The sequence below is a fragment of the Ceratotherium simum genome, chromosome 11, assembly GCF_057802395.1.
Source record: "Ceratotherium simum simum isolate JZ-2026a chromosome 11, ASM5780239v1, whole genome shotgun sequence".
NCBI classification, from domain to species: Eukaryota; Metazoa; Chordata; class Mammalia; order Perissodactyla; family Rhinocerotidae; genus Ceratotherium; species Ceratotherium simum.
This window is the reverse complement of record NC_141910.1, coordinates 327501-346834: the sequence shown is the minus strand read 5'-3', so window position 1 is coordinate 346834 and position 19334 is coordinate 327501.

Genomic DNA, 19334 nt, shown 5'->3' with positions numbered 1-19334 from the left:
TATTTTATTATTAAGAGATGGATGATTCAGTTCCTAGAGCAGGAATCACATCTTGAGGGTGGACGGGCGAGGGCACTGCTCTCCTTGCTCAGCCCTCAGTGTCCGGGCAGCTCAGCTTCAGCTGCCAAGTCGCCTTTCCCAAAGAATGGGGTTCTGCCTTCTTGTCAAGAACAAAATAGATGCTTAGTAAGTGTAGGCTGTCTTCAGCTTTTACTATATGAATAAATATAAATATAAATTATTAAAAACCCTGGATATTCTGATGTCCACGCTGGTTAGGCAAACTTTGAATGTATATTTGCAACCATTGAATTTTTCACCTAAAGCTCATCTCAGTTCCTTGTTTTATTGCTGTTTTTTTTTTAAAGTAAAAAAAATATACTAGCTGATTTTGGCTTCCCAAAATATGGAAGAGAATTACTTCTCCCTATTCCTCCCACTAGGTGAAACTAAAAACCCTGGACATGATATATAAAAAAAGAAGACTCTGAAAAGTGATGTTATGGGTTGAATTGTGTTTTCCCCAAAAGATATGGTGAAGTCCCAATACCGAGTTCCTCAGAATGTGACTTAATTTGGAAATAAGATTGTTGCAGATATAATTAATTAAATTAAGATGAAGCCATCCAGGAGTAGGGTGGGTCCCTAATCCGATGTAATTGGTGTGCTTATAAGAAGAGGGAAATTTGGACACAAACCCAGATAGAAGAATGCCCTTTGAAGACACGGGCTGAAATTGAAGAGAGGCAGCTGCAAACCAAGGAACACCAAGCATTGACAGCTGCCACCAGAAGCTAGGAAGAGGCAACGAAGGATTGATTCTCCCCTACGTGTTTCAGAGGGACTATGGCCCCTGCCTACACCTTGATTTGGAGCTTCTACCCTCCAGAACAGTGAGAGGATAAATTTCTGTTGTTTTAAGCCACCCAGTTTGTGGTACTTTGTTTCGGCAGCCCTAGGAAATGAATATAGGTGGAGAGAGTAAGGCAGGCCATGTAGGGATCTTGGGACCTGAAGAATGACAAAAAACTGCCTGGGTTTCTTTTTGCCTCATATATGGCAGACTAGTTGCTGGAGATACTGGCAACCTGGAAACACAAATGGGCACAGACAAAAACGAGCCCCAACACATGCGGCTCTCTCTAGCCAAAGAACTAGGAAGGGGCAGCCTAGAAAGAGAAAACACTTTTAAACCTTAACCACAGAGACAGCCAAATGCCACAGAGACGTCTGTCGTCCCACCTCCACCCATGCTAGTCAAGACTACATTGATAATCTGCTGGGTCCCCTCACCAGGCTGTAAGGAAGCGTCCCAATCCCCTGCTGGGATGGTGTTTGAGAGGGTTGAGTTGAGACTTTCATCTTTCCTGGGTGGCAGTGATGTCCATCCCCCAATGCCAGTGATGACAGGGGACCTGACTTCCACCCCACCCAGTGGTAACAAGGTACTCCTCCCTCTCTGTTCAGGATGCTATAACAGAATGCCATGGAGTGGGTGGCTTATACATAGCAGGAATTTAGTTCTCAGAGTTCTAGAGGCTGGGAAGTCCAAGATCAAGGCCCCGGCAGACTGAGTGTTTGGTGAGAGCTTGCTTCCTAGACAGTTGTCTTTTTGCTGTAACCTCACATGGCAGAAAGGATGAGGGAGCTTCTGGGTCATCTTTTATGAGGGCACATAATCCCGTTCTTGAGGGCTCCACCCTTATGACCTAATCGTCTCCTAAAGACCCTGTCTCCTAAAGACTCCAAACACCATCGCCTTGGGCAGTAGGTTTTCAAGATATGAATTTTTGGGGGACACAAACATTCAGTTCACAGCACCCTTCCTGCTGTGTGGTGGCAGAGGAGACCCAGTGCAGAGTCAGGGCTTTCTCCGCTGCCCAGCAGTAATAAGGCCAACAGTCCTTCTCCCTCTGGAGTCAAGTGAGGAACCAGAACTCCTCCCCACCTGGCTCTAGTGAGGTGCCATCCCTCCTTGTCTTTCTTGGTTGATGGACCCATGAAAGGAGAGACCAGCTAAAATAGAAGATTAAAGAAGATCCAGAGTCTCATAACACAACCCTCCAAATGTCTAGGCTCCAAATGAGATCACTCATCATACCAAGAAGCAGGAAAATCTCAATAGGAATGAGAAAAGGCAAGTAGCAGATGCCAGCCCTGAAATGACAGAAGATAGGATTATCTGACAAGGATTTTAAAGCAGCCATCACAAAAATACTTCAATGACCAATTACAAACACACTCAAAACAAATGAAAGAAATGTCTCAGTAAAGTCATAGAAGTCATAAAGAAAAACAAAATGGAAATTTTAGAACTTAAAAATACAATAGCTGCAATAAAAAACTCAATGGATGGGCTCAACAGCAGAATAGAGGGGACAGAAACAAGAATCAGTAAACCTGAATGTAGAAAAATAGCAATTGCCCTCTATGAACAACAGAGAGAAAATAGACTGAAAAAAATGAACAGAGCCTCAGGGAACTGTGACAGTTTAACAAAGGATTAAACATTTGTGGTATTGGAGTCCTGGAAGGAGAGGAGAAAGAAAGGCTGGAAAAATATTTGAAGAAATGATGGTTGGAAATTTGCCAAAATTGGGAAACGACATAAACCTAATGAACTGAGGGAACCTCAAATAAGATAAAGGCAAAGGAATCCAAAGCAAGACACATCATTATCAAACTTTTGAAAGCTAAAAGCAAAGAAAAAAATCTTGAAAAGGATGAGAGAGAACTGACACCTTATCTACAGAAGTAAAACATTCGCATGACAGTTGATTTCTCATCAGAAACCACGGAAGCCAGAAGGAAATGGCACAGAGTTTTTCAGGTGTTAAAAGGAAGGAGTTGTCGACCACAAATTCTATATCCAGTGAAGAGATCCTTCAGGAATGAAGGAGAAACCATGACATTCTCAGATGAAGATAAACAAGAGAATGTGTTGCTAGTAAGCCTATCCTAAAAGAAGAGCTGAAGGACTCTCTGGAAACATAAAGGAAATTAAAAAAGAAGGAATTTTGTAGCACCATGAAGGAAGAAAGAATATGTTAAGCAAAAATATGAGTAAATACAATAGGCTTCCCTTCTCTTCTTGAGTTTTCTAAATTATGTTTGAAGATAGAAGCAAAATGATAACATTGTTTGAGGTGGTTCTGCCTGGAACATGGTAGGAGAGCCATCCTGCAATAATTAGGATGAAAGTCACCAACTAGGGTGGTGGAACAGAGGGAGAACCTGAGTCTTTGAGCAGCAGTTCCATCCCTCAACCCCCTGCCTCCAGATTCCAGGTTCTGTGAGAAAAAAACACTCCCTCAACAATTGGGAGAAGATATTTGCAAACCATACATCTGATAAGGAGTTAATCTCCAAAATATATAAAGAACTGATGCATCTCAACAAGTAAAAAAGTAACAACCCAAATAAAACATGGGCAAAAGACCTGAACAGACATTTCTCCAAAGAAGATATACAGATGGCCAACAGACACATGCAAAGATGTTCAACATCATTAACTATCAGGGAAATGCAATCCAAAACAACGAGATATCACCTCACGCCCGTCAGAATGGCTATAATTAACACGTCAGGAAACAACATGTGTTGGAGAGGATGTGGAGTGAAGGGAACTCTCATACACTGCTGGTGGGAGTGCAAACTGGTGCAGCCACTATGGAAAACAGTATGTAGATTCCTAAAAAAATTAAGTATAGAACCACCATATTATCCAGCTATTCCACTGCTGGTTCTTTATCCAACGAACTTGAAAACACCAATGTGTAAAGATACATGCACCCCTGTGTTCATTGCAGCGTTATTCACAATAGCCAAGACTTGGAAGCAACCTAAGTGCCCATCAAGGGACGAATGTATAAAGAAGATGTGGTATATATACACAATGGAATACTACTCAGCCATAAGAAACGACGAAATCCAGCCATCTGTGACAACATGGATGGACATTGAGGGTATTATGCAAAGGGAAATAAGTCAGAGAGAGAAGGTCAAATACTGTATGATCTCATTCATTAAGTAGTAGATAATAACAACAAACAAACACATAGAGACAGAGATTTGATTGGTGGTTACCAGAGGGGAAGGGGGGGAGGGAGGAGGGTGAAAGGGATAATTAGGCTCATGTGTGTGGTGATGGATTGTAATTAGTACTTGGATGGTGAACGTGAGAACATGATGTAATCCATGCAGAAATAGAAGAATAATGATGCACACCTGAAATTTATACAATGTTATAAACCAATGTTACCACAATAAACCAAAAAAAAAAAAAAAACAAAACCAAAAAACAGAAAACAAAAAAACACTCCCTCATGTCACCAGGCTTCTCTGGTAAGATTCCAACTCTGTGCAGCCAAATGAGATTCTAACTTTCTGATATTTCTCTTAGAGTTCTGCATTGAGGATTAGAAGTGAGTTTGGTCTCTACCTTTCTTCATGTTCAGTCTTTGATTTTGATTTTGGGATTATCCTTGCCCCATGACATGATTTATGTTTCTAAATAATGGTCATTTACCCTTTATTACTATTGTCTGGACAATTTTTTTTAAATATAGGGAATTTTTTGAGGTTTTGGTAAAACTTAACCATACATTTATCTGGACCTGGACTTTGATTAAGCAAACTTACTGTAACAACAGTGTTTGGAGACAATCAAAGAAGTTTGAATAGAAAATTTGGTGTTAGATAATATTAGAGCATTACTTTTAATTCTGTATCTTAGTAGCATGGTGGTTATTTAAAAAAAAAAAAATCCATATCAGTTAGCAATGTACTGAAATCCTTAACAGATTGGCTTCAAAATACTCCAGTGTGTGTGTGTGTGTTTTATCTATCTTTGTACATGGTTGACTATTACATTTCTATAAACATTAAAATTGAAAATTAAAAAGAAACAATGTCACATCGCTGACTGACTCACTATACTGAAGTCAAGGTGCAGTTATGATATTCTGTCAGTAGACGGCGGTGTTGTATAAGCCAACAAGCCTACGTATGCCTAATGAGTCTGTCAGGGACCATTGAGGTCTCTAGGTAAGAAAAGCAATGCTATTACAAGCCAGGTCAGACACCAGTGTTTTTAGACAAAAGGTCATGGTAAGATTTGCAAAGCAACAAAACAAGTACAGAGCAATCTTAAATTATTATTATTATATTTTTGTTGAGGTAACATTGGTTTATAACTTATATAAGTTTCAGGTGTTCAACATTATAATTCCACATCTGTATATACTACAGCATGCTCTAGTTTCCATCTGTCATCATACAATTGACCCCCTTGACCCATTTTTTCCTTCACCCAGCCTCCTTCCCCTCTGATAACCATCAACCTGTTGTCTGCTTCTATGAGTTTGTTTTTGTTTTGATTTGTTAGTTTGTTTTTTTATATTCCACATATAAGTGAAAATCATATGGTTTTTGTCTTTCTCTGTCTGACTTATTTCACTTAGCATAGTACACTCAAGGTCCATTCATATTATCACAAATGGCAAGATTTCATCTTTTTTTTTTATAGCTGAGTAGTATTCCATTGTATATATATATGCACCACATCTTTATCCATTCATCTGTCAATGGGCACTTGTATTGTTCCCACATTTTGGCTACTGTAAATAAGGCTGCAGTGAACACAGGAGTGCACATATCTTTTCGAATTAGTGTTTTCAGGGTCTTTGGATAAAAGACTTTCACCAGAAGTGGAATAGCTGGATCATATGACAGTCCTATTTTTAATTTTTTGAGGAATCTCCATACTGTTCTCCCTAGCGGCTGCACCAATTTACATTCCCACCAACAGTGCACAAGGTTTCTTTTTCTCCACATCCTCTCCAACACTTGTTATTTCTTTTCTTTTTGATAATAGTCATTCTAATTGGCATGAGGTGATATCTCATTTTGGTTTTGATATGCATTTCCCTAATGATTACTGATGTTGAACATCGTTTCATGTGCCTGTTGGCCATTTGTGTGTCTTCTTTGGAAAAACGTCTGTTCATATCCTCTGCCCATTTTTTAATCATGTTTTTTGCTCTTTTGCTGTTGAGATGTATGAGTTCTTTATATATTTTTGAAATTAACCTCTTATCAGATATATGATTTGCAAATATCCTTTCCCCATTCAGTAGGTTGTCTTTTTATTTTGTTGATGGTTTCCTTTGCTGTGCAGAAGCTTTTAGTTTGATGTAGTCTCATTTGTTTGTTTTTTCTTTTGTTTTCCTTGCCTGAGGATATGTATTTAAAAGATACTGCTAAGTCTGATGTCAAAGAGTGTACTGCCTATGTTTTATTTTAGGAGTTTTATGGTTTTGGGTCTTACATTCAAGTCTTTAATCCACTTTGAATTAATTTTTGTGTATAGTGAAAGATAGTGATCTAGTTTCGTTATTTTGCATGTGGTTTTCCAGTTTTCCCAGCACCATTTATTGAAGAGATTTTCCTTTTTCCATTATGTATTCTTGGCTACTTTGTCATAAATTTGTTGCTCATATATGTGTTGTTTTATTTCTGGGCTCTCATTTCTGTTCCATTGCTCTGTGTGTCTGTTTTTCTGCCAGTATCATACTGTCTTGGTTACTATAACTTTGTAGTATAGTCTTAAATCATAGATTGTGATAACTCTGGTTTTGTTCTTTTTTCTCAGAATTGCTTTGCGGCCTTTTGTCATTCCATTCAAATTTTAGGATTTTTTGTTCTATTTCTCTGAAAAATGCCATTGGAATTTGGATAGGGATTGCATTGAATCAGTAGATTGCTTTAGGAAATATGGACATTTTAACCATGTTAATTCTTCCATTCCATGAGCACAAAATATCTTTCCATTTCTTTGTGTCTTCTTCAGTTTCTTTCACTAACATCTGATAGTTTTCAGTGTACAGGTCTTTCACCTCCTTGCTTAAATTTATTTCTAGTTATTTTATTCTTTTTGTTGCAATTGTAAATGGGATTGTTTTCTTACTTTCTCTTTCTGATGGTTTGTTGTTAGTGTATAGAAATGCAATAGATTTTTGTATATTGATTTTGTACCCTGCAACTTCACTGTATTCATTATTTCTAATAGTTTATTTTTGTGGAGACTTTAGGGTTTTCTATATATAACATTATGCCATCCATAAATAGTGACAGTTTTACTTTTTTTTCCAATTTGGATCCCTTTTATTTCTTTCTCTTGCTTGTTTTCCCTGCCCAGGACTTCCAATACTATGCTGAATAAAGGTGGCAAGAGTGAGTATCCTTGTCTTGCTCCTGATCTTAGAGGAAAACTTTCAATTTTTCGCCATTGAGTATGATGGTGGCTGTGTGTTCGTCACGTATGGCCTTTATTGTATTGAGGTACTTCTATTCCCATTTCATTGAGAGTTTTTGTCATAAATGGATGTTGAATCTTGTCAAATTTTTTTTTGGATCTTTTGAGATGATCATATAATTTTTATCTTTCATTTTATTAATGTGGTGTATCATCTTGATTGATTTGTGGATGTTGAACCATCCCTGAATCCCTGGAATAAATCCCACTTGATCATATTGTATGATCCTTTTAACATATTGTTGTATTTGATTTGCTAGCATTTTGTTGAGCATTTTTGCATCTCTGTTCATCAGTGATATTGGCCTGTAATTCTTTTTTTGTCTTGTCCTTGTCTGGTTTTGCTATCAGGATAAAGTTGGCTTCTTAAAATGAGTTAGGAAGCATTCCCACCTCTTTAATTTTTTGGAAGAGATTGAGAAGGTTCATTATTAAAACTTCTTTGAATGTTTCATAGAATTCACCAGAGAAGCTGTCTGGTCCTGGACGTCTGTGTTTTGGGTGGTTTTTGATTACTGCTTTGATCTCCTTACTAGTGGTTGGGCTATCAAGTTTTCTATTTCTTCTTGATTCAGTCTTGAAAGGTTGTATGATTCTAAGAATTTATCCATTTCTTCTAGAGTTTCTAATCTGTTGCCATATAGCTGTTTATAGTATTTTCTTATAATCCTCTGTGTTTCTGTGGTATCCATTGTAATTTCTCCTCTTGTGTCTGGTTTTATTTGTTTGAGTCTTCTCTCTTTTTTTCTCAGTAAGTCTAGTTAATGGTTTGTCAGTTTTGTTTATCTTTTCAAAGAACCAGCTCTTACTTTCATTGACCTTTTCTATTGTCTTTTAGTCTCTAGTTCATTTATTTCTCCTCTGATTTTTATTATTTCCTTCCTTCTACTGACTTTGGGCTTTGTTTCTTCTTCTTTTCTAGTTTCTTTAGGTGTGATGTTAGATTGTTTATTTGAGAATTTTCTTGTTTCTAAAGGATGCCTGTATTGCTATCTATTTCCTCCCATTTTGGGACCACTTTTGCATCCCATAGATTTTATTAAGTCATATTTTCATTTTCATTTGTATCCAGGTATTTTTTCAATTCTCCTTTGATTTCTTCATTGATCCAATAGTTGTTCAGTAGCATGCAGTTTAGTTTCCACATATTTGTTACTTTTCCAGCTTTCTTCTTGTAGTTCATTTCTAGTTTCACACTGTTGTGATCAGAAAATGTGCTTGATATGATTTCAATCCTCTTAAATTTCCTGAGACTTCTTTTGTTTCCCAAGATAAATCTGATATGATATATGGCCTATCTTGGAGAATGTTCCATGTGCACTTGAGAAGAATGTATATTCTGTTGATTCAGATGGAACGTTCTCTCTCTCTCTATTAAGTCCATTTGATCTAATGTTTCATTTAAGGCCAGTGTTTCCTTGTTGACTTTCTGTCTGGATGATCTATCCATTGATGTAAGTGGGTGTTAAAGTGCCCCATACTATTATCGTATTGCTGTCAATTTCTCCTTATAGGTCTGTTAAAAGTTGGTTTATATACTTTGGTGCTCCTATGTTAGGTGTGTATATATTAATAAACGTTATGTCTTCTTGAAGGATTGTCCCCTTTATCATTATATACTGTCCATCTTTCTCTCTTGTTACCTTTTTTGGCTTGAAGTCTGTTTTGTCTGATATAAGTATAGCTATATCCACTTTCTTTTGGTTGCCATTTGCTTGGAGTATCATCTTCCATCCTTCACTCTGAGCCTGTGTTTGTCTTTAGAGCTGAGATGTGTTTTCTGGAGGCAGCATATTGTTGGGTCTTGTTTTTTTTTTTTTTTTTTGGTAAGGAAGATTAGCCCTGAACTAACATCTGTTGCCAATCCTCCTTTTTTTGCTGAGGAAGATTGGCCCTAGGCTAACATCTGTGCCCATCTTTCTCTACTTTATATGTGGGATGCCTGCCACAGCATGGCTTGATAAACGGTGTGTAGGTCCGTGCCCAGGATCTGAACCTGTGAACCCCGGGTTGCCAAAGCAGAGCACACAAACTTAACCACTACACTGGCACTGGGTGTTGATTTCAATCCATTCCACCACACTGTGTCTTTTGACTGGTGAATTCAATCCATTTATGTTTAGGGTGATTATTGATATATGAGGACTTAAAGCTGCCATTTTGTCTTTGTTTTCTGGTTGCTCTATATTTCCATTGTTTCTTTTCACTTGTGTTTCTGTCAGCCACTTCAGTTTGATGATTTTCTATAATGTGTTTCTCAGTTTCCTCTTTTTATTATGTTTGTGTCTCTGCTCTAGATTTGTTTTGTGGTTACCACGAGGTTTGTGTAAAACATCTCATAGGTATAATAGACCTTTTTCTGCTGATAGCATCTTATCTCCATTTGCCTATACAGGTTCCATTCTTTTCCTCCTCCTCTTCTATGTTTTTGTTGTCAGAAATTATCCCTTTTCATGTTGTGAGCTCATTACCATATTGAAGTAGCTTTAGTTATTTTTTAATGCTTTTTCCCCCTTTAACCTTCATACTATAATTAAGAGCTTAACAATCTTTACTTATTTAAAAAATTATGTGATTTACAAAAGTCTTATAGAGAATTTAGGCAGAATAGTAAAATAAAACAAAAACCCTGTAAACCTGTAAACTTATTATACCTGTGTAAACACTTTAGTATCTGTCTCTCTCTCTATGTCCACCTCTATCACATCTACATATCTGTATTTTTAACATATATGTCTCTACCTCTATCTATCTGTCTTTCTATCTATTTACTCTTATGAATGATTTTGGACTTTGATTTCATAAAGAGCATCATTTTTAGTTGATGTAGTTCAATCTCTAGGAAGAGCTGTATATTTTAATTGATTTTCTTACTCTAACAATCAACAACATTACACAGATGGTAAACTATTCCTTCAACCAATACCACTGTATTTTAACTTAAATTAACTTAGGTTATCTAAAATAGCTTTAAGGAGTGGCTGTGGACTATGATATATAGAAATAGTACAGACCCCGTCAGCAGACCAACACATTAGACTCCTTTCTTGTATGATTGTGGACAAATTACGTATCTTTTTGAATCCCAATTTTGTTATTTAAATAAAGTCTACACTATGATCATCCTTATGAAGTAATGAAATGTAAAATTAGACAATTAATGTAAAAGAGCTAGTTTCCTTTCTCAGCAGGTCAAGATGACTCTAGAATTTGTGTAAAAGTTAGTCTATTTATATTTTGCCTCTTTACCCCAAAATATTTGAATTTAATTAAAAATTTGTAAGGAAATTAGAGGAGCCGGCCCAGTAGCACAAGCGGTTAAGTGCGTGCTCTCCATTGCGGCGGCCTGGGGTTCACCAGTTCGGATCCCGGGCGCACACTGACGCACTGCTTGGCAAGCCATGCTGTGGTGGCATCCAATATAAAGTGGAGGAAGATGGGCACGGATGTAGCCCAGGGCCAGTCTTCCTCAGCAAAAAAAGAGGAGGATTGGCAGATGTTAATGCAGGGCTGATCTCCTCACAAAAAAAAAAAAAAGGAAATTAGAAAAATAAGAATAAAAAGAGAGAAACCAAATTGAGACAAAACAATAATTCTAATCATAAAAATCAAAATAATGCATGATCCAAAAAAGAAAAGAACAAAAGAGAAACTAGACTTTATCAAAATTAAACTTCTGCTCTTCAAAAGGCACAGTCAGAAAAATGAAAAGACAAACCACACATTTGGAAAAAATATTTATAAAATACAAATATGAGAGAGAAATTGTATGCAGAATATGTAAAGAACTCTGACAGTCAATAATAAGAAAGCAAAAACTCCTATAAAAACTTGGCCAAAAATTTGAGCAGATACTTCACCAAAGAAGATGTACAGTAAAGTGACAAATCATGACTGAGAAACTGGAATGCTCATGCATTGCTGAAGGGGACGCTAAAGGGCAAAGCCACTTTGGAAAATAGTTGGGCAGTTTCTTATAAAGTTAAGCCTACATCTACCTCATGCCTCAGCAGTCCATTAGGAGGTATTTACCCAAGAGAAATGAAACCCTATATTCACACAAAAACCTGTGCTCAAATATTACAGCAACTGTATTCATAATAGTCAAAAATTGGAAAAAGCTAAACATCTTTAAACTGGTAACTAGATATGTAAATTGTGGTACAGCCTTGCTGGGACTACTCAGCAATGAAAAGAATGAACTACTGATACACACAACAACATGGATGAACCTCACTGCATTATGCTAAGTGAAAGAAGCAACACTCAAAAGTCTAAACACTGTGTGTTTCTTTTTCTATGACATTCTGGTAGAGGTAAACTGTAGGATCAGGGAACCAATCAGTGGCTGCCAGGGGCTGGGGGTGAGGAGAATTGGACCACAACAGGACTCAAAGGAACTTTTAAGGGTGATGGGTCTGTTCTCTGTCTTGGATGTGGTTGTGGCTGCATAGCTATGCATTTGCCAAAATTCATAGGAATTTATGCTAAAAATATATATTTCATGTATATAAATTATACCTCAGTAAACCTCACTTTAAAAAAATGTGCTGTGATTGAACATAAAACCTGGCTCTGAGCTTCTTGGAAGCCAATAAAAAGTAAATGTGCCAACTTACATACCTCATATCTACAGGAAAAAAGTTCCAGTTGCTATGTGTGACTAAAGGTTTTCCTAGTACCAAAGTTGAAGACAATTTCTTTCTTGGCAGCACTGAATAGGAGCTGTGTATTGGGTAATACTCTAAATAACAATTTCATAGAAAATACAAAAATGGAATTCATATAATTATTTCTTCTATAAATGTTGACTGTGAATAGAGAGCCTCAGATGGTAAGGCTGGTGTGTGGCCTGGGAATCAGATGGACTGTCCATCCAGGGACCTCAGAGGGAGTTTTCCTTGGTGAATTCACCAAGTCAAGGGTACATCTCTTAGAATTGCATGCTCATAAACTCCTTGCTGCTATTTCAGAGCTGAATGGGTTCACCCTTATGATGAGCCAAATGCCCATTTATTCATTTGCAGCCAAAAATCTAACCATCTATTACACTGGATGGTGGTATCCTCTGATTGGCACATCTCTTTCAGCTGAAGGAGGTGTGGTATAGTCATTGGAGCATCACCTGAGACAAGATTAGAACCCTGAGTGTGCATTTTATGAGCTGAGTGTGATAGTAGATAAATGACAACTTTCCCTAAGCCACAAATTTTTCATCTGAAATGTGGAAATAATAACACGTCTCTTACAAAGGTGTTGTGAGGAGTAAATAAAATAGTGTATATGAGTGACTTAGCATAGTGTCTGGGCATGCAATAAGTTCTTAGTACTAATTTTCATTGGTTAGACCCAGTTACAGAGGAAGCAAATTTACAGATAGGTGGTTGATGAGCAACAAGTCTTTTGGATTATTCTCCTTCACACAGTAACCAAAGTGATCTTAAAAAAAAAGTAAACTAGATCAAATTATTTCCCTGCTTAAAACTTTTCAGAGATTTCTCACTGCACTCAGAAATTCCTTGTCCTGTTCTTCCAGGCCTACATCATTAGTTGTCATCCTTGGCCACTGCGATTGGAATCTCCTGGGTAACTTTAAAAGCTAATGAGGGCTGGCCCCATGGCTTAGCGGTTAGGTGCTCACGCTCTGCTGCTGGCGACCCGGGTTTGGATCCCGGGCGTGCACCGAAGCACCACTTCTCCGGCCATGCTGAGGTCGCGTCCCACATACAGCAACTAGAAGGATGTGCAGCTGTGACATACAACTATCTACTGGGGCTTTGGGGGGAAAAATAAATAAATAAAATCTTAAAAAAAAGCAAAACAAAACAAAACTAATGATGCGTGGATTCCACCCCTTGAGATTCTGATGAAACTGGTCTGAGTGGTGACTGGGCATTGGGATTTTCATGAACCCACCAGGTGATTTAAGGGTGATATGACCTGACCCCTCCCTACTGTCCAAGGTGATTCTTACCACACCTCCTATCCTTCCTGCTCAACCATTGCGCCTCCTTTCTGAGCTGTGCTTGTGCTGAGTTCTTTCTGCCTCAGGAGGACCTAGTGCTTCCTCACTATTGAGGTACCAACCCAGATGCTACCAACCCTTCAATGTTGACATCGAATCCCACCTCTGTTATGACTCTGGCCCCTAGTCCAACCCCAGGGTTCTCTTTCATGTCAGGAATTTGGGGCTTTGGAGGGCTGAAAGTTTAACAATCAGTCTTTCATCACTGGTTGTAGTTGGAAACTCGTGTGTCTTCATACATGGATTATAAGGTTTACAGAGTTAATCTGATTTTCATAGTGAAGGTGTTTAAGTCTCAGGTATTCCAAAGTTATCCAGGCTCTTTGGAGGCCCTGATGCAGGGTGGAGCCTAGGGTGAGGTGGGTGAGGCTCTTGCCTCAGGCACAAAATTTAAGGAGTTACCAAAAAAACTCAGTAATTCAGATAAATAATATTTTAATGCAATATTTAAAAATATCAAAAATAATGCAAAAAATCTGTGATGAAAATAATCAGAATTTTAAGTAAAGACAGAATTTATTTTATGAATAAAGAAATATCAAGAGACACTGTTTTATTTTGTGGCTATAGTGTACCTGAGAGAATTTGATTCTGTGTACTTCCTTGGATTCTGAAATCAAAAGACATAGAGTGGCTGAATGGATAAAAAAAATAAGAACTCCAGATATGCTGCCTACAAGAAACTCACTTCAGCTTTAAAGACACACATAGTCTGGAACGAAGGGATAGGAAAAGATATATAAATGGTACATATCCATGGAAATGGTAACCAAAAGAGAGCAAGGGTTGTGATATTTATATCAGGCAAAATAGACTTTAATTCAAAAACAGTAATCAGAGACAAGGAAGTGTATTATATAAATATAAAGTGGTCAATTTATCAAGGGGAAATAATAATAGTAAATGTATATGCACCCAATATCAGAGCACCTACATATATAAAGCAAACATTAACAGATGTGTAGAAGAAATAGACAGCAATGCAATAACACTAGGAGACTTCAATACCCCACTTTCAACAATGGATAGATCATCCAGACAGAAAATCATTAAGAAAATATTGGACTTGAACTATACCTTAGACCAAATATACCTAACAGACATATATAGAACATTCCATCCAATAGCAGCAGAATACACTGTCTTCTCAAGTTCACACAGTACATTTCCCAGGATAGATAATATATTAGGTTACAAAACAAATATTTAAATATAAGAATATTTAATTCATACCAAATATCTTTTCTGACCACAATGATGTGAAACTGCAAATCAATAACAGGAAGAAATGTGGAAAATTCACATACGTGGAGATTAAACAACAGACTCCTGAAGAACCAATGGGTTAAAGAAGAAATAAAAAGAGAAATCAAAAAGTAACTTGAGACAAATGAAAACACATCACACCAAAAATTATGGTATTCAGCACATGCAGTTCTAAGAGGAAAATTTGTAGTGATAAACTCCTCCATTGAGAAAAAAGAAGATGTCAGATAAATGACATAACTTTATACCTCAAGGCACCAGACAAAGAAGAATAATTTAAGCCCAAAGGTAGCATAAGGAAGGAAATAACAAAGATAAGAGCAGAAATAAGTGAAATAGAGACTAGAAGGACAATAGAAAAGATGAATGAAACTAAGAGTTGATTTTTTATTTTTATTTTTTTTTATTGTGAGGAAGATTAGCCCTGAGCTAGCATCTGGTGCCAATTCTCCTCTTTTTGCTGAGGAATATTGGCCCTGGGCTAACAGCCGTGCCCATCTTCCTCTACTTTATATGATAAAGTATAAGTAGTGCACAGGTCTGCACCCAGGATCCAAACCTGTGAACCCTGGGCTGCTGAAGTGGAGTGTGCGAACTTAGCCACTATGCCACTGGGCTGGCCCCTAAGAGTTGATTTTTTGAAAAGATAAACACAATCAACCAACCTTCAGTTAGACTAACTAAGGAAAAAAGAAACAGTATTCACATAAAATCAGAAATGAAAGAGGAGATGTTACAACTAGTACCACAGAAATACACAGGATGATAAGAGATTACTTTGAACCATTGTATGTGACAAATTGGATAAGCTAGAAGAAATGGATAAATTCCTAGAGACATCCAACCCATCAAAACTGAATCATGAAGAAATATATAATCTGAACAGACCAATTACTAGTAAGGAGATTGAATTGATAATCAAAAATCTCCAACAAAAAAAAGTCCAGGACCAGATGGCTTCACTGGTGAATTCTACCAAATGCTTCAAGAATTAACACCAATCCTTCTCAAACTCTTCCAAAAAATAGAAGAGGAGGGAACACTTCCAATCTCATTTTACAAGGCCAACATCAAACTAATACCAAAGACAGACAAAGATTGTCTTCATTGCATACACCTGATGAACATCGATGCAAAAATCCTCAACAAAATACTAGCAAAATGAATTCAACAGTACATTAAAAGGATTATACAACATGATCAAGTCAGATTTATCCCTGGGCTATAAGAGTGGTTCAACATATGCAGATTAATACACGTGATATACCACATTAAAAAAATGAAGGATAAAAACCATATGATCATCTTAATAGATGCATAAAATGTATCTGACAAGTTCAACTCCCTTTCATATAAAAACTGTCAACAAATTGGGTATAGAAGGAACATACTTCAACATAATAAAGGCCATATCTGACAAACTCACAGGTAACATCGTAACTCAAGGGTGAAAAGCTAAAAACTTTTCCTCTAATATCAGGAACAAGACAAGGGTGCCCACCCTCACCACTCCTATTCAACACAGTACTGGAAGTCCTAGCCAGATCAATTAGTCAAGAAAAGGAAATAGAAGGCATCCAAATTGGAAAGGAAGACGTAAAACTGTCTCTGTTTACAGATGATATGATCTCATATACATAAAACTCTAAAGACTCTACCCCAAAACTATTAAAACTAATAAATTAATTCAGTAAACTTTTAGGATACAAAGTCAACATACCCAAATCAGTTGCATTTCTATACACTAACAGCAAACTATCCAAAAACAAATTAAGAAAGTACAGATTTTGAATACTGTGCTGATCAACAAACAAGACAGAGAAGAGAGAGAGAGAGGCTGGAAAATAGCACATAGTCTTTTTCCCTGCCTCAACCTGTAAGGGACAAATATTACTTTCACTCATATTTTATTGGCCCAAATTAGTTAAATTTGTAAGGAGACTGAGAAATATAGATGAGCAAATAGAATACGTGGAGAGTAACAATGTCTCTGCCATAATAACTTACTGTCTACATGTATAGAATTAATTTTTATAGGTGCATCCATAATTAATTTATTTTTGTAAAACTATTTTCACCTAACATTTCATCAACTATTTTAATATATTTACGTGGTCTTTATATTTATTATTTTATGACTGTACAATATTCTACTTTGTTTGCATTAGATACTTTCACAACCCACTGCTCATGCAATTTGCTTCTATACTCATTGAGTGCTTTGCATAGGCCCCTCCAGGCCCAGATCATCTGCTCAGCTTTTATAAAAGGAGCCTTTGCAATGTGAGCTGAGCTGCATCAGGCAGGCAGGGGCAGCAAGATGATGTCGCAGACACAGGTCCTTTTGTCCTTGTTGCTCTGGGTCTCAGGTGAGAAATTTAAAAGTGCCTCAGTCCTTTTGGAGTAATATCTTTCTAGAGGTAAAAAAAATAATTTTAAAGTATAATGAGAAACACTGGCTATTTCCAAAATAGATCCATTTATGTGCTGATGTGTAATACCATTGGAAAGTACATTTTAAATTACGTATTTCAATGTGTCTATGATAAATTGTGTGTATCATCATTATCCATTTGTGATTGCAGGTGCCTGTGGGGACATCGTGATGACCCAGTCTCCAGCCTCCTTGGCAGTGTCTCTAGGAGAGAGGGTCACCATTAACTGCAAGGCCAGTCAGAGTGTTAGCAGCTACTTAGCTTGGTACCAGCAAAAACCAGGACAGGCTCCTAAGCTGCTCATCTACTCAGCATCCAGCAGGGCATCTGGGGTCCCTGACAGATTCAGTGGCAGTGGATCTGGGACAGATTTCACTCTCACCATCAGCAGCCTCCAGGCTGAAGATGTGGCAGTTTATTACTGTCAGGAGCATAACAGTGCTCCTCCCACAGTGCTTCAGCCTCTAACACAAACCTCCCCAGAACCAGGGGTCAGTGAGTCTTTTCTGCACCAGCTGCTTCCTCCCCACACAGCCCTGAACATGCACATTCCTCCATCTGCCTGAGAGGTCATATCTCTTGATTTATTCCCTGGAGGGATTGTAGGTCCCAGGAGGATATTAAAAGAATTGGCTTTTTCTGGATCCCTTTTTGTGGGAAATTATGGAAGAAACGTGTTGTAAAGATCTTTTAGAGATGCTATCAAGAATTTTTGTTTCATGGGAACCTGCATGTTTCCCATGGACTGAGTCACATGATTAAGCCACTAAGGTTTGTTCTACCCTGAGAAGAAGGGTCCAGTGAATTTTACACCCTCATAGATCAATTCTGTCTTCCTGGTGTCTCCTTGATTTTGGAACATTTCTATTTTAATTCCTTATTCTCCTGGTCTCCTTTCTTTATCTGCAATCACCCTCAACTCTGGCCCATTCCAATATTAAACACTTGGCCTCTCCTATTCAAATCCTTCCACACAGAGGTAGTATCCTGCTCTTGCTTTTTCCTTCCATGGACCTATTTTCCAGCCAAGTATTTCTGGTCCATATCACCGAAGTTTCTTTCCTACTCTACCTCCTTTTGTACCACCCTTTTATCTTCTCTCCATTTCCTCTAGTCATACTCATCCTTATGAAGGCAATTCTCTAATTTTTTAACCCTGTCAATCTAGAAATATGTGATAGTGTGCCCTATTACCGTGTCCTGTCATTTGTCAAGTATTTCTTCAAATACATCCCTTAGGCACCGAAATCTAACTTTGTGACTGAAGGAAATGGTGACTCTAAGTGTGCTATAACTTGAGTCCCTTAGATAATATTTGATTAATGCCTGTATCAGTGTAAAAAAAAAAAACCAGTCATTTTAGTATTACTTTTTCACGTTCTTCTGAAATACATGGGTTAATGAAATTTAGCTTCAGAAATGATCACAGCAAACTTGATCTTGTACTCTGAACACTCTTTCCTCCATTACAGCTTCTCATAATAATTAGAAATATATTTAAATTATTGGGTTGAGGAATCCATGTCATTCATTCATTGAAGAAATGTTTTTTGAGTGTTTACTATGTGTCAAGAGCAAAAATATCTGCTTTCGTTCCAATTGGGTAGCCAGATAATAAACAATTGCAATCAGTAAATATTTACTATGTCGTTTTGTAAGTGCTGCGAAGAAAAATAAAGCAAGGAAGGGGTAAAAGCTTGTGGGGGTAACAGTGCGTAGAAATTTAAAACTGGATGATGTATTAGTTAGCTCTTGTTGTGTAATAAACCAACCACAAAATGCAGTGGCTTAAAATGGTAGTGTTTTTATTGCGGTCATGTTTATGGGTCAGTTGATTAGTTCTGTTAATATGGGCCAGACTTGATTGATCTTGCGTGGCTTGCTTGTGTATTTAAAGTCAGCTGACAGGTCAACAGGGTGCTAGGTGATATAGAAAGGCTCACATTTCTTTCATCTCTTTCACATGTCTGTAGTTGGCTGAGCATCAACTGGGGGTCTCTGGGAGACTAGACCTCATGTCTCTCATCAATGGGCAGACTAATCTCAATTCCCTATGACAGTTGGCAGGTCCCAGGAGAAAAAGTAAAACTACATAAGGCATCTTGAAGCCTAGACTCAGTACTTTCACAATGTCCCATTTGATGCATTCTATTGGTGAAGTAGAGGGTAAATAGGCCCCATCTGTTGATAGGAGGAACTAGAAAGTTATATTGCAAAAAGTGTAGATATAGGGAGGGAAGGGGTATCCCCCTTAAGAATGGGGGATATATTTTTGCAATCAATCTACTATAGA